Source organism: Pseudorca crassidens, chromosome 2 (assembly GCF_039906515.1).
Source record: "Pseudorca crassidens isolate mPseCra1 chromosome 2, mPseCra1.hap1, whole genome shotgun sequence".
NCBI classification, from domain to species: Eukaryota; Metazoa; Chordata; class Mammalia; order Artiodactyla; family Delphinidae; genus Pseudorca; species Pseudorca crassidens.
The window spans coordinates 21,173,022-21,185,864 of NC_090297.1; the positions used below are offsets into that span (position 1 = coordinate 21,173,022).

The 12,843-nt window shown below is 40.3% G+C and overlaps 1 protein-coding gene across 5 annotated transcripts in view; it reads left to right on the forward strand.

Annotated features, from left to right (window-relative positions):
* Positions 1 to 12,843, forward strand: part of WDTC1 (WD and tetratricopeptide repeats 1) — a 72,129-nt gene that overhangs the window by 38,448 nt on the left and 20,838 nt on the right. The gene's annotated exons all lie outside the window — the stretch shown is intronic.

Consider the following 12,843-nt stretch of genomic DNA (forward strand, 5'->3'; position numbering starts at 1 on the left):
TACAAACGTTTAGGTCTGAAGTCAGTGGGTATGTTAAACATGTATGTGGTTTGGGTTGCAGTTAAGAGAGGGCCCTTACATGTATCCATGCAAACTGGGCCACAGTTATCTCCAAGCTAGACTATGTCCTCAAAGATCGTTTAATCTTGCTCTTAAAGCCTGATGCTCCTGTCTTCTGGGTTTTTTTGGTACCTGTCTCCTTCTTCTTTTATGGTAGACCTTAGTCTCATGTCACCATAGACATGGACCTGTCTTTGTTTATTCTACTGTCTATTCCCTTTTCTCCCAGTGCCTTATACCTAATGGGTGTGGAATAAATGAGTTGTCCGTTTGGTCAGAGCTTAGGGTAACAATTTAATAGCTGCAGAAATAACCCTTTAGAAAAAGTTAGTAAATAGGAAGGAGTCCAGTTGTTCAAGATGTATACCCTTTGTGAGTATTCTGGCCATGTGGAGGGGTCTTTGAGAGTCGGATCTGGAAGAACACACAGAGGTTGGCAAGAGAAGATACCTGAAGATGAGTTCCACGAATGGGAGCCAGCATTTACCAAAGTGTGCTATAGGCACCTTGCATATATTACATCATTTGATCTCCACAGTGATCTTGTCGGGATGACATTATCATCATCTCCATTTCCCAGTGAAATATCTGAGGCTCTGGGCATCTTAAGTGACTGCCCATACACCTAGAAAGAGGCCAAGCTAGAGCTGAACCCAGACCGTTCTTTCACTTTACAATTCTGCCTCATATGTGTGACCCAGCTTCCTCTTGTAAAAGAATTGCTGTTACAATTCTGCCTCATATGCCTCATATGTGTGACCCAGCTTCCTCTTGTAAAAGAATAAATCTGGACAAAAGGATCTCCAGTCCTTTGGGTTATGCCAGGATACACATTGGTTGGCAGACTTCCTAGCTCTTTGCTTCTCTTTTCTTATTCCCTTAATGCAGTGTGTCCCAACTTTTTCCCCTATCAAGAATGACCTTTATTATTTTTTTCCCTGTAGGTCCTACATTTTGATAGATTGTTGTCTCCTAAATTGTATTAATTAATAATGTTTCTTATTTTAATATACTTCTCCACACCGTGACTGCACAGCAGAGCTCCTGAGTAGCATTGGCTATACCTAACGTTACAACACAGATTGTATATATTTCCAGTCAAATGCAAAAAATCATGACTTTGTGCCTAGTCTGGGTTGCCCAGTCACCTGTAAATGGTCTTTTCCCACTGGACTTTTTTTTTTTTTTTTTTGTGGTACGCGGGCCTCTCACTGTTGTGGCCTCTCCCGTTGCGGAGCACAGGCTCCGGACGCGCAGGCTCAGTGGCCACGGCTCATGGGCCCAGCCGCTCCGCGGCATGTGGGATCTTCCCGGACCGGGGCACGAACCCGTGTCCCCTGCATCGGCAGGCGGACTCTCAACCACTGCGCCACCAGGGAAGCCCCCACTGGACTTTTAACTCAGGACTTCCCTGGCAGTCCAGTGGTTAAGAATCTGCACTTCCAATGCAAGGGGCACGGGTTTGATCTCTGGTCAAGAAACTAAGATCCCACATACTGCATGGCACAGTCAATAAATTAATTAATTAATTAATTAATTAAAATCCATCAACTCACCAAAATTGGAACTGATCTAAGTGTACAATACTAAGGTAGAGATGAATATAGTTTAAACTTTGGAGGAATATTCTATAACCATTTGAAGTGATGCTTATGAGATCATAATAACATGGGGAAAGGCTAATGTTATAAGTTTGGAGAAGAGGAGGAGAAAACAAAACCTCATCAGCTCCTCCAGAGGACAGGAGATGTGTCTGTCTGACTCAGTTATATCTCTCTGATCCAGTACAGTACTGGCAGACACATAGCAGGCGTTTAAGTTTTGAGGGAAATACCCCGAAATTTAAAAAGCCAAAATGGAGCTTCCCTGGTGGCACAGTGGTTAAGGATCTGCCTGCCAATGCAGGGAACACGGGTTCGAGCCCTGGTCCAGGAAGATCCCACATGCGCCACAACTACTTAGCCTGTGCTCTAGAGCCCATGTGCCACAACTACTGAAGCCTGCACGCCTAGAGCCCATGCTCTGCAAAATAGAAGCCACCACAATGAGAAGCCCACGCACTGCAAAGAAGAATAGCCCCTGCTCGCCACAACCAGAGAAAGCCCGCGCAGCAATGAAGACCCAACAATGCAGCCAAAAATAAAAATAAATAAATAAAAATTTTTTTAAAGTAGATTGTAAAATAATATTTTAAAATTAATTAATTAAAAAGGCAATATGACACCATGGTTAAGAGCCAAGTTCTGGAATCTGTCAGACATGAATTCACATTCTTACTATACTGTTTATACAGTATGGGGTATTAACCTTTTCCTCATCTGAAAAATGAGAATAGTAGTGGTGTTTCCATCACAAGGTAGTTGTAAAGTTTAACTCAGAGCATAAATGAAGGGCACAGTATTGTTCCTGGTAGATGGTGAGATAGCGCTTATTATATATCAGCTACCACTATCACTATTATTATTACTACCTTGTTTCTTCCCTCTCTTTATTGAGGTATGATTTACATAAAAATAAAGTGCGTAGGTCTCAAGTGTTGAGTTAGATGAGTTTTGGCACTTGAGTAACTACCACCCACGACAAGATAGAGAATACTTCCATCACCCTGGAAGTTCCCATGGTGCCCTTTCCAGTCAACACTCCTACCTCAGAGCAACCACATTTTGGCTTCTGTCTCCATAGATTAGTTTTGCCTGTTCATATACTTTCTGTAAATGGAATTATATAGTATACATATTTTTGTGTTTGGCTTCTTTTGCTTATCATGACGTTTTTTGAGTTTCATCCATGTGGCTGCATGTATCTATGGGTAGTTCCTTTTTATTTCTGAGTAGGATTACACTGTAGGAGTACACTACTTTCGTGTATTCATTCTCCTGTTGATGATCATTTGGGTTATTTCCAGTGTGGGGCTTTAAAAATTAAAGCATCTATGGATATTCTTATACCAGTCTTTAGATGGACAAATGTTTTCATTTCCCTTAAGTGAATACCTAAGGAATGGAATTGCTGGGTCATAGAGTGGATATAAGCTTAACTTTATATCAGACTGACAAACAGTTCTCTAAAGTGATGGCAGCAGTGAGATCTCTTTTTAATACAGGTGGGAATAAGGGTGACATTTGAGGGAATCCAGCACAGCCAGAGAAATACTTTGGAGTCATATGGACCTGCGTTCCTATCCGGGCTCTGGTGTTTACAATTTGTGTGACCCTGGCTAAGTTATTTAATATCTCTGAGACTTGGTCTCACCTGTAAAAAGGGAGTGATAATGAGATCAGGTATATTAATAGCTAGTATTCTACCTAGTAGTGGCATGCCAAATTGGGGGCAGTAGTGCAGGCTTGTAAGGGGGTGCATGGTCTGTAAGGAATTTAAAAGCAGTAAGAAAACCACCTAAAAGTCCATTTGCTTTTTATCATTATGCACCTACAATTCTAAGCAGTGTCAGTGGTAAAACGCTTCTCCCTGCCTCCTTTTCCTCCTGTATACCATGCTACCTAGAAATGTATAGGAACTTATAATAAAGAGTAATTATAATCAATATTTAATAAAGTTAAGTAGGAAGTAAGGGGTTGTAATTTTTAACTTAAGTGAGATTTGTAGCTTTTATTCCAGGTACTTTCTCTGTGCACTTTCTGTTTTCTCCAGATCCCTGGTGTGGAAGGCTCACCCTAAGTAGAAACATTTCCTGGGTTCCAGGGAGGCACACAGAGGTCTATTCCTCTTTAGGAGCCATCTGTAAACAGTCCCTCCTCTCTGTTCCTTTAAAGTTTGAGGTTTTCTCCCCTTTTTACCCAGTGTTTAATTCTGATATGTCATAGGCATATTTTCTTCCATTGTATTTGTCAACGTAATTATAGATCGTGTACCTAATCTAAGCCAGCCTTATTTATCAAGTCCAGAACAAGTCCTCTTAAACAGGCTGTGCCTTGTAAATTAGCTTCCCAAACATACATTCTAACTTATGGAGCCCTTTATTAATGTTTTTTGTCAATAGTTACTTTGTATTTATGTAGAATCTGGTTTAGGCTTTCTCTCTACACTTTCTCCAACTTACCTGCCTCTGAGCTATTTTTTTACTATGTAAAAATGAATCATAAATATCATATTTGTCTACTGTGGCCTGTCTTCTATACTTTGGATGGGCTACTGATTTGAGGACAAATACAGTAATTCTGGAAGCATTAATACATCTCAGACAGTGCTTAAGAGCCTGAGCTCTTGAGTTAAAATGCTTCCTGATACCACTACTAGCTGTGCCACATTAGCCATGTCTAACATGTGGGGGGGGGGGGTGTTTGTTTGTTTGTTTACACCACCAAGCAACTCGCTGCTACCAGCTGGGTTCCCTACGATGTAACTCAATTCTGACAGGATCTACCTGGAGATAGCATCAGATCCCACAGGTTAAGGGTTCAGTCCTACAAGACTGCCCTGCTGTTCCCTACCCCCAACACCTACTTCAGATGGCAGTGGCAAATCCAGGTTGTCACCTGTGCTTTGGACCAACTGGCTATAGATTAGAGGTTCCAAACACCTTCTCCTTTGGTTCAATTAATTTGCTAAAGTGACTCACAGAACTCAGAAACATTTTACTTACTAGATTACCGATTTATTATAAAAGGATATAATTGAGGAACAGCCAGATAAAAGAGCTGCATAGGGCAAGGTATATGCCGCTCTCCCCAAATCTTCACATGTGTACCAACACAGAAACTCTCTGAACCCTGTCCTTTTTGCTTTTTCTTCACATTGGCATGGTTGATTAAATCATTGACCATTGGTGATCAGTTCAACCTCCAGTCCCTCTCCCCTCCCTGGAAGTCAGGGAGGTGGGACTGAAAGTTCCCGCCCTCCAATCATATGTTTGGTTCTCCATCCTTAGGTGCTTTCCAAAAATCACTTCATTAACATAAACCTCAGGTGTTAGTTGAAAGAGGTTTGTTATGAATATCACGAAACCTTTATCACTCTTATTACTTAGGAAATTCCAAGGGTTTTAGGAACTCTGTGCCAGAAGTAAGAATGAAGACTAAATATATCTTTCTTAAGTATAAATATATATATAAATCACAGTATCGCAGCAGATTACCTAACCTCTCTGAGCGTTGTTTTTCTTATCCATGAAATGAGTAATGATACCTGTTTCTTTTTTTTTGACATTCACATTGTATTTCTAGAATATAGATGATCATTCAAGTTAGAAGTTAGTTAATTTTTTAATTTAATTTTATTTTTTTATACAGCAGGTCCTTATTAGTCATCCATTTTATACACATTAGTGTATACATGTCAACCAATCGCCCAATTCAGCACACCACCACCACCACCCCCTGCCGCTTTCCCCCCTTGGTGTCCATATGTTTGTTCTCCCAATTCATCACTCCACCTCCCCGCCATTTTCTCCTGTTGGTGGCCATACATTTGTTCTCTACATCTGTGTGTCTATTTCTGCCCTGCAAACCAGTTCATCTGTACCATTTTTCTAGGTTCCACATATATGTGTTAATATATGATATTCGTTTTTCTCCTCTGACTTACTTCACTCTGTATGACAGTCTCTAGATCCATCCATGTCTCTACAAATGACCCAATTTCGTTCCTTTTTATGGCCGGGTAATATTCCATTGTATATATGTACCACATCTTCTTTATCCATTTGTCTGTCGATGGGCATTTAGGTTGCTTCCATGACCTGGCTATTGTAAATAGTGCTGCAATGAACATTGGGGTGCATGTGTCTTTTTGAATTATGGTTTTCTCTGGGTATATGCCCAGTAGTGGGATTTCTGGGTCATATGTAATTCTATTTTTAGTTTTTTAAGGAACCTCCAAACTGTTCTCCATAGTGGCTGTATTAATTTACATTCCCACCAACAGTGCGAGAGGGTTCCCTTTTCTCCACACCCTCTCCAGCATTTGTTGTTTGTACATTTTCTGATGATGCCCATCCTAACTGGTGTGAGGTGATACCTCATTGTAGTTCCGATTTGCATTTCTCTAATAATTAGTGATGTTGAGCAGCTTTTCATGTGCTTCTTGTCCACCTGTATGTCTTCTTTGGAGAAATATCTATTTAGGTTTTAATATTGAGCTGCATGAGCTGTTTACATATTTTGGAGATTAATCCTTTGTCTGTTGATTCATTTGCAAATATTTTCTCCCATTTTGAGGGTTCTCTTTTCGTCTCGTTTATGTTTTCCTTTGCTGTGCAAAAGCTTTTAAGTTTCATTAGGTCCCATTGTTTATTTTTGTTTTTATTTCCATTATTCTAGGAGGTGGATCAAAAAAGATCTTGCTGTGATTTATGTCAAAGAGTGTTCTTCCTAAGTTTTCCTCTAAGAGTTTTATAGTGTCCAGTCTTACATTTAGGTCTCTAATCCATTTTAAGTTTATTTTTGAGTATGGTGTTAGGGAGTGTTCTAATTTCATTCTTTTACATGTAGCTGTCCAGTTTTCCCAGCGCCATTTATTGAAGAGACTGTCTTTTCTCTATTGTATGTCCTTGCCTCCTTTGTCATAGATTAGTTGACCATAGGTGCGTGGGTTTATCTCTGGGCTTTCTATCTTGTTCCATTGATCTATATTTCTGGTTTTGTGTCAGTACCATATTGTCTTGATTATTGTAGCTTTGTAGTATAGTCTGAAGTCAGGGAGTCTGATTCCTCCAGCTCTGTTTTTTTCCCTCTAGACTGCTTTGGCTATTTGGAGTCTTTTGTGTCTCCATACAAATTTTAAGATTTTTTGTTCTAGTTCTGTGAAAAATGCCATTAATAATTTGATAGGGATTGCATTGAATCTGTAGATTGCTTTGGTTAGTATAGTCACTTTCACAATATTGATTCTTCCCATCCAAGAACATGGTATATCTCTCCATCTGTTGGTATCATCTTTAATTTCTTTCATCAGTGTTATAGTTTTCTGCATACAGGTCTTTTGTCTCCTTAGGTAGGTTTATTCCTAGGTATTTTATTCTTTTTGTTGCAGTGGTAAATGGGAGTGTTTCCTTAATTTCTCTTTCAGATTTTTCATCATTAGTGTATAGGAATGCAAGAGATTTCTGTGCATTAATTTTGTATCCTGCAACTTTACAAAATTCATTGATTAGCTCTAGTAGTTTTCTGGTGACATCTTGAGGATTCTCTATGTATAGTATCATGTCATCTGCAAACAGTGACAGTTTTACTTCTTCTTTTCCAATTTGTATTCCTTTTATTTCTTTTTCTTTTCTGATTGCCATGGCTAGGACTTCCAAAACTATGTTGAATAATAGTGGTGAGAGTGGACACCCTTGTCTTGTTCCTGATCTTAGAGGAAATGCTTTCAGTTTTTCACCATTGAGAATAATGTTTGCTGTGGGTTTGTCGTATATGGCCTTTATTATGTTGAGATAGGTTCCCTCTATGCCCACTTTCTGGAGAGTTTTTATTATAAATGGGTGTTGAATTTTGTCAAAAGTTTTTTCTGCATCTATTGAGATGATCATGTGGTTTTTATTCTTCAGTTTGTTAATATGGTGTATCACATTGATTGATTTGCATATATTGAAGAATCCTTGCGTCCCTGGGATAAATCCCACCTGATCATGGTGTATGATCCTTTTAATGTGTTGTTGGATTCTGTTTGCTAGTATTTTGTTGAGGATTTTTGCATCTATATTCATCAGTGATATTGGTCTGTAATTTTCTTTTTTTGTAGTATCTTTGTCTGGTTTTGGTATCGGGGTGATGGTGGCCTCATAGAATGAGTTTGGGAGTGTTCCTTCCTCTGCAATTCTTTGGAAGAGCTTGAGAGGGATGGGTGTTAGCGCTTCTCTAAATGTTTGATAGAATTCACCTGTGAAGCCATCTGGTCCTGGACTTTTGTTTGTTGGAAGATTTTTAATGACAGTTGCAATTTCATTACTTGTGATTGGTCTGTTCATATTTTCTGTTTCTTCCTGGTTCAGTCTTGGAAGGTTATACCTTTCTAAGAATTTGTCCATTTCTTCCAGGTTGTCCATTTTATTGGCATAGAGTTGCCTGTAGTAGTCTCTTAGGATGCTTTGTATTTCTGTGGTGTCTGTTGTAACTTCTCCTTTTTCATTTCTGATTTTATTGATTTGAGTCCTCTCCCTCTTTTTCTTGATGAGTCTGGCTAATGGTTTATCAATTTTGCTTATCTTCTCAACGAACCAGCTCTTAGTTTTATTGATCTTTGCTATTCTTTCTAGTTCATTTATTTCTGCTCTGATCTTGATAATTTCTTTCCTTCTGCTAACTTTGGGTTTTGTTTGTTCTTCTTTCTCTAGTTCCTTTAGGTGTAAGGTTAGATTGTTTATTTGAGATTTTTCTTGTTTCTTGAGGTAGGCTTGTATAGCTATAAACTTCCCTCTTAGAACTGCTTTTGCCATATCCCATAGGTTTTGGATTGTCCTGTTTTCATTGTCATTTGTCTCCAGCTATTTTCTGATTTCCTCTTTGATTTCTTCAGTGATCTCTTGGTTATTTAGTAATATATTGTTTAGCCTCCATGTGTTTGTGTTTTTTACATTTTTTTTCCCTGAAATTGATTTCTAATCTCATAGCATTGTGGTCAGAAAAGATGCTTGATATGATTTCAATTTTCTTAAATTTACTGAGGCTTGATTTGTGACTCAAGATGTGATCTCTCCTGGAGAATGTTCCGTGCGCACTTGAGAAGAAAGTGTAATCTGTTTTTGGATGGAATGTTCTATAAATATCAATTAAATCTATCTGGTCTATTGTGTCATTTAAAGCTTGCGTTTCCTTATTAATTTTCTGTCTGGATGATCTGTCCATTGGTGTAAGTGAGATGTTAAAGTCCCCCACTATTATTGTGTTACTGTCGATTTCCTCTTTTTTTTTTTTTGCGGTATGCGGGACTCTCACTGCTGTGGCCTCTCCTGTTGTGGAGCACAGGCTCCAGACGCGCAGGCCCAGCGACCATGGCTCACGGGCACAGCCGCTCCGCGGCATGTGGGATCCAGACTGGGGCACTGGGGCACGAACCCGCATCTCCCACATCGGCAGGCGGACTCTCAACCACTGAGCCACCAGGGAAGCCCCAATTTCCTCTTTTATAGCTATTAGCAGTTACCTTATGTATTGAGGTGCTCCTATGTTGGGTGCATATATATTTATAATTATTATATCTTCTTCTTGGATTGATCCCTTGATCATTGTGTACTGTTCTTCCTTGTCTCTTGTAACATTCTTTATTTTAAAGTCTATTTTATCTGATATGAGTATTGCTACTCCAGCTTTCTTTTGATTTCCATTTGCATGGACTATCTTTTTCCATCCCCTCACTTTCAGTCTGTATGTGTGCCTAGGTCTGAAGTGGGTCTCTTATAGACAGCACATATATGGGTCTTGTTTTTGTATCCATTCAGCAAGCCTGTATCTTTTGGTTGGAGCATTTAATCCATTCATGTTTAAGGTAATTATCAATATGTATGTTCCTATTATCATTTTCTTAATTGTTTTGGGTTTGTTTTTGTAGGTCCTTTTCTTCTCTCATGTTTCCCACTTAGAGAAGTTCCTTTAGCATTTGTTGTGGAGCTGGTTTGGTGGTGCTGAATTCTCTTAACTTTTGCTTGTCTGTAAAGCATTTGATTTCTCCATCGAATCTGAATGAGATCCTTGCTGGGTAGAGTAATCTTGGTTGTAGGTTCTTCCCTTTCATCACTTTAAGTATATCATGCCACTCCCTTCTGGCTTGTAGAGTTTCTGCTGAGAAATCAGCTGTTAACCTTATGGGAGTTCCCTTGGGAACTCCTAGGGGAGTTGTTTTTTCCCTTGCTGCTTTCAATAATTTTTCTTTGTCTTTAATTTTTGCCAATTTGATTACTATGTGTCTCCTTGGGTTTATCCTGCCTGGGACTCTGCGCTTCCTGGACTTGCGTGGCTATTTCCTTTCCTATGTTAGGGAAGTTTTCGATTATAATCTCTTCCAATATTTTCTATGGTCCTTTCTCTCTCTCTTCTCCCTCTGAGACCCCTATAATGCGAATGTTGTTGCATTTAATGTTGTCCCAGAGGTTTCTTAGGCTGTCTTCATTTCTTTTCATTCTTTTTTCTTTATTCTGTTCCACAGCAGTGAATTCCACCATTCTGTCTTCCAGGTCACTTATCTGTTCTTCTGCCTCAGTTATTCTGGTATTGATTCCTTCTAGTGTGTTTTTCATTTCAATTATTGTATTGTTCATCTCTGTTTGTTTGTTCTTTAATTCTTCTGGATCTTTGTTGAACATTTCTTGCATCTTCTCGATCTTTGCCTCCATTCTTTTTCCGAGGTCCTGGATCATCTTCACTATCATTATTCTGAATTCTTTTTCTGGAAGGTTGCCTATCTCCACTTCATTTAGTTGTTTTTCTGGGGTTTTATCTTGTTCCTTCATCTGGTACATAGCCCTCTGCCTTTTGATCTTGTCTATCTTTCTGTGAATTGATACCTGTTTCTTAAGATAATGGATGTAGAATGCTGTATTAGTTTTCTATTGCTACCACAACAAATTACCACAAACTTAGTGGCTTAAAACAACACAAATTTATTATCTTACAGTTCTGTAGGTTGGAAGTCTGCCGTGGGTCTCACCAGGCTAAACCCTTGACAGGGCTATTCTCCTTCTGGAGGCTATAGAGTAGAATCCGTTTTCTTGCAATTCCCGCTTTCTAGAGATTGCTGTATTTCTTTGCTCGTGACCCCCTTCTTCCATCTTCAGAACCGGCAATAGCAGGTCAAGTCCCTTTCACACCTACATCTCTCTACTCTCTGCAGCCAGGAGAGGTTCACTGATTTTTTTTTTTTTTTTGATGTGGACCATTTTTAAAGTCTTTATTGAATTTGTTACAATATTGCTTCTGTTTTATGTTTTGGTTTTTTGGCCCCGAGGTATGTGGGATCTTAGCTCCCTGACCGAGGATCAAACCTGCACCCCCTGCATTGGAAGGCGAAGTCTTAACCACTGGGGTGCCAGGGAAGTCCCAACGTTCACTGATTTTAAGGACTCGTGTGATTATATTGGGCTCACCTGGATAATCTAGGCTAATTTCCCACCTCGAGGATTTTAACCTTAATCATATCTGCAAAGTCCCTTTTGCCACCTACCATAACATATTCATGGGTTCCAGAGGATCAGGACATGGACGTTTGTAGGGGGGCCGTTGTTCTCCCTACCCCAAGTGCAAGGTACTGTGCCTCGCTCTTTGTAAACCTTCAGTAAGTGGCACTCGTTCAAGGCCCTCGGTACTCTGGGAAGTTGCAAACTGAAGACTGAGCCCTGGGCACAAGTAATTTAAAGCCTGGTAGGAAAATGAGAGGGGTGAGGCCAGAAATGATTCTGATCCAGAAAGAGTGAAGAGAGTCATGTGTGGGGTGTCCACCAAGTGCTGTGGGAAAGTGAGAAGCCTCAGGTCAGTAAGTGGTCTGGCGAGTTTGAACAGAATGAATGTGTCAATAATGTATTTAAGTGCAGAACCCAGAAAGAAATGAGGATCAACTCAAATGAGAATCTTTTTGGGACAATGGGTAAGAAGGAAGGAGAAGGCAGAGGAAAAGCCCCTTGTGCCTAGAGAGTCAGGGAATTAGATTTGTTCATGTCTCTTGATTCTTCCCACTAGTCCCCCTGGACTCACTTGTTCATTATGCAGCAGATATGTGCCAGGCACTGTACCTGGCCTAGAGGATATAGTGAACACAGTACACAGAGGCCACTTCCCTGCAGCTCAGTGTGGTGAAGCAAAATAACCATGTCAACACAGAGCCATAATACAGTGTGGCAGTAGGAGCCCACAGGAAGGATGTGCCTCCTTCCCAGATTTACAGGGTGGGAAAGGCATCTTGAGGGAAGTGCTGATAAACTGTGACCTGAAGAATGAGTTAATCAGGTTGCTCTGGGCCACAGGTAACAGCCCAACTCAAGTGACCTTAAACAATAATGACTGGAAGCCCAGGAGTAGGGTAGGCATCAGGGTTGGTTACTCTGGTCACTTTGGCTCCATTTTTCTGTGATTCCCTTGGCTGGGCTTTCCTCTCTCTGTTTATTTCACTCTCAGGCTGGCTACCCTCGTGGTCCCAAGTCCCGGAGTCACATTAGGACACCCAGCATCCAGAGGAAGAAAGGCATCCCTTTCATAGACTCTCTCCTGAAAATGAGAAAACTCCTTTTCCACACACTCCCAGCAACTGGTCCCCTTGCATCCGATTGGGGTCACAGGCTCATTTCTGAGCCAATACCTGTGTCCAAGTGAATGCCGTGTCCAATTTGGCTTAGATCTAAGTTCCTGAACCTATCACTGTGGAAAGGACAGTGAACTTACACATGGTCTGATTTGGGCTGGGCAGATAATGAAATGAAAATCAAGGTGCCATTAGGAATGAGGGAGGGTGAAGGAAAGAAAGAACAGAGTGTAGGAATGGAAGTGACTTGTTCTCTCCTTCTCCCATGTAAGACTAGTTTCTGCCACTTCATACCTTCTGCTTTCCATGGATTCTGTTTCCTCTTATTTCTAGCTTTGCCATGACTTCTCTCCGCACATGCTTTCAACTTCAGCATCTGTCATTAACTGCCTCACTTCTCCATGTCTCTCAATTCAAATCCCCAAGCTTAATTTACCTCACTATACCAGGCTCCACCTACTTGGAAGTAAGCTGCAGAAGATCTAAATACAAGATTTATTTTGTATACTGCTCTGCCCCCAGCATCTGAACAGTACCTGGCATGCAGTAAGTGCTCGATGAATTAAATATGTGCCAAATGAATGGAAGATCAGCCTT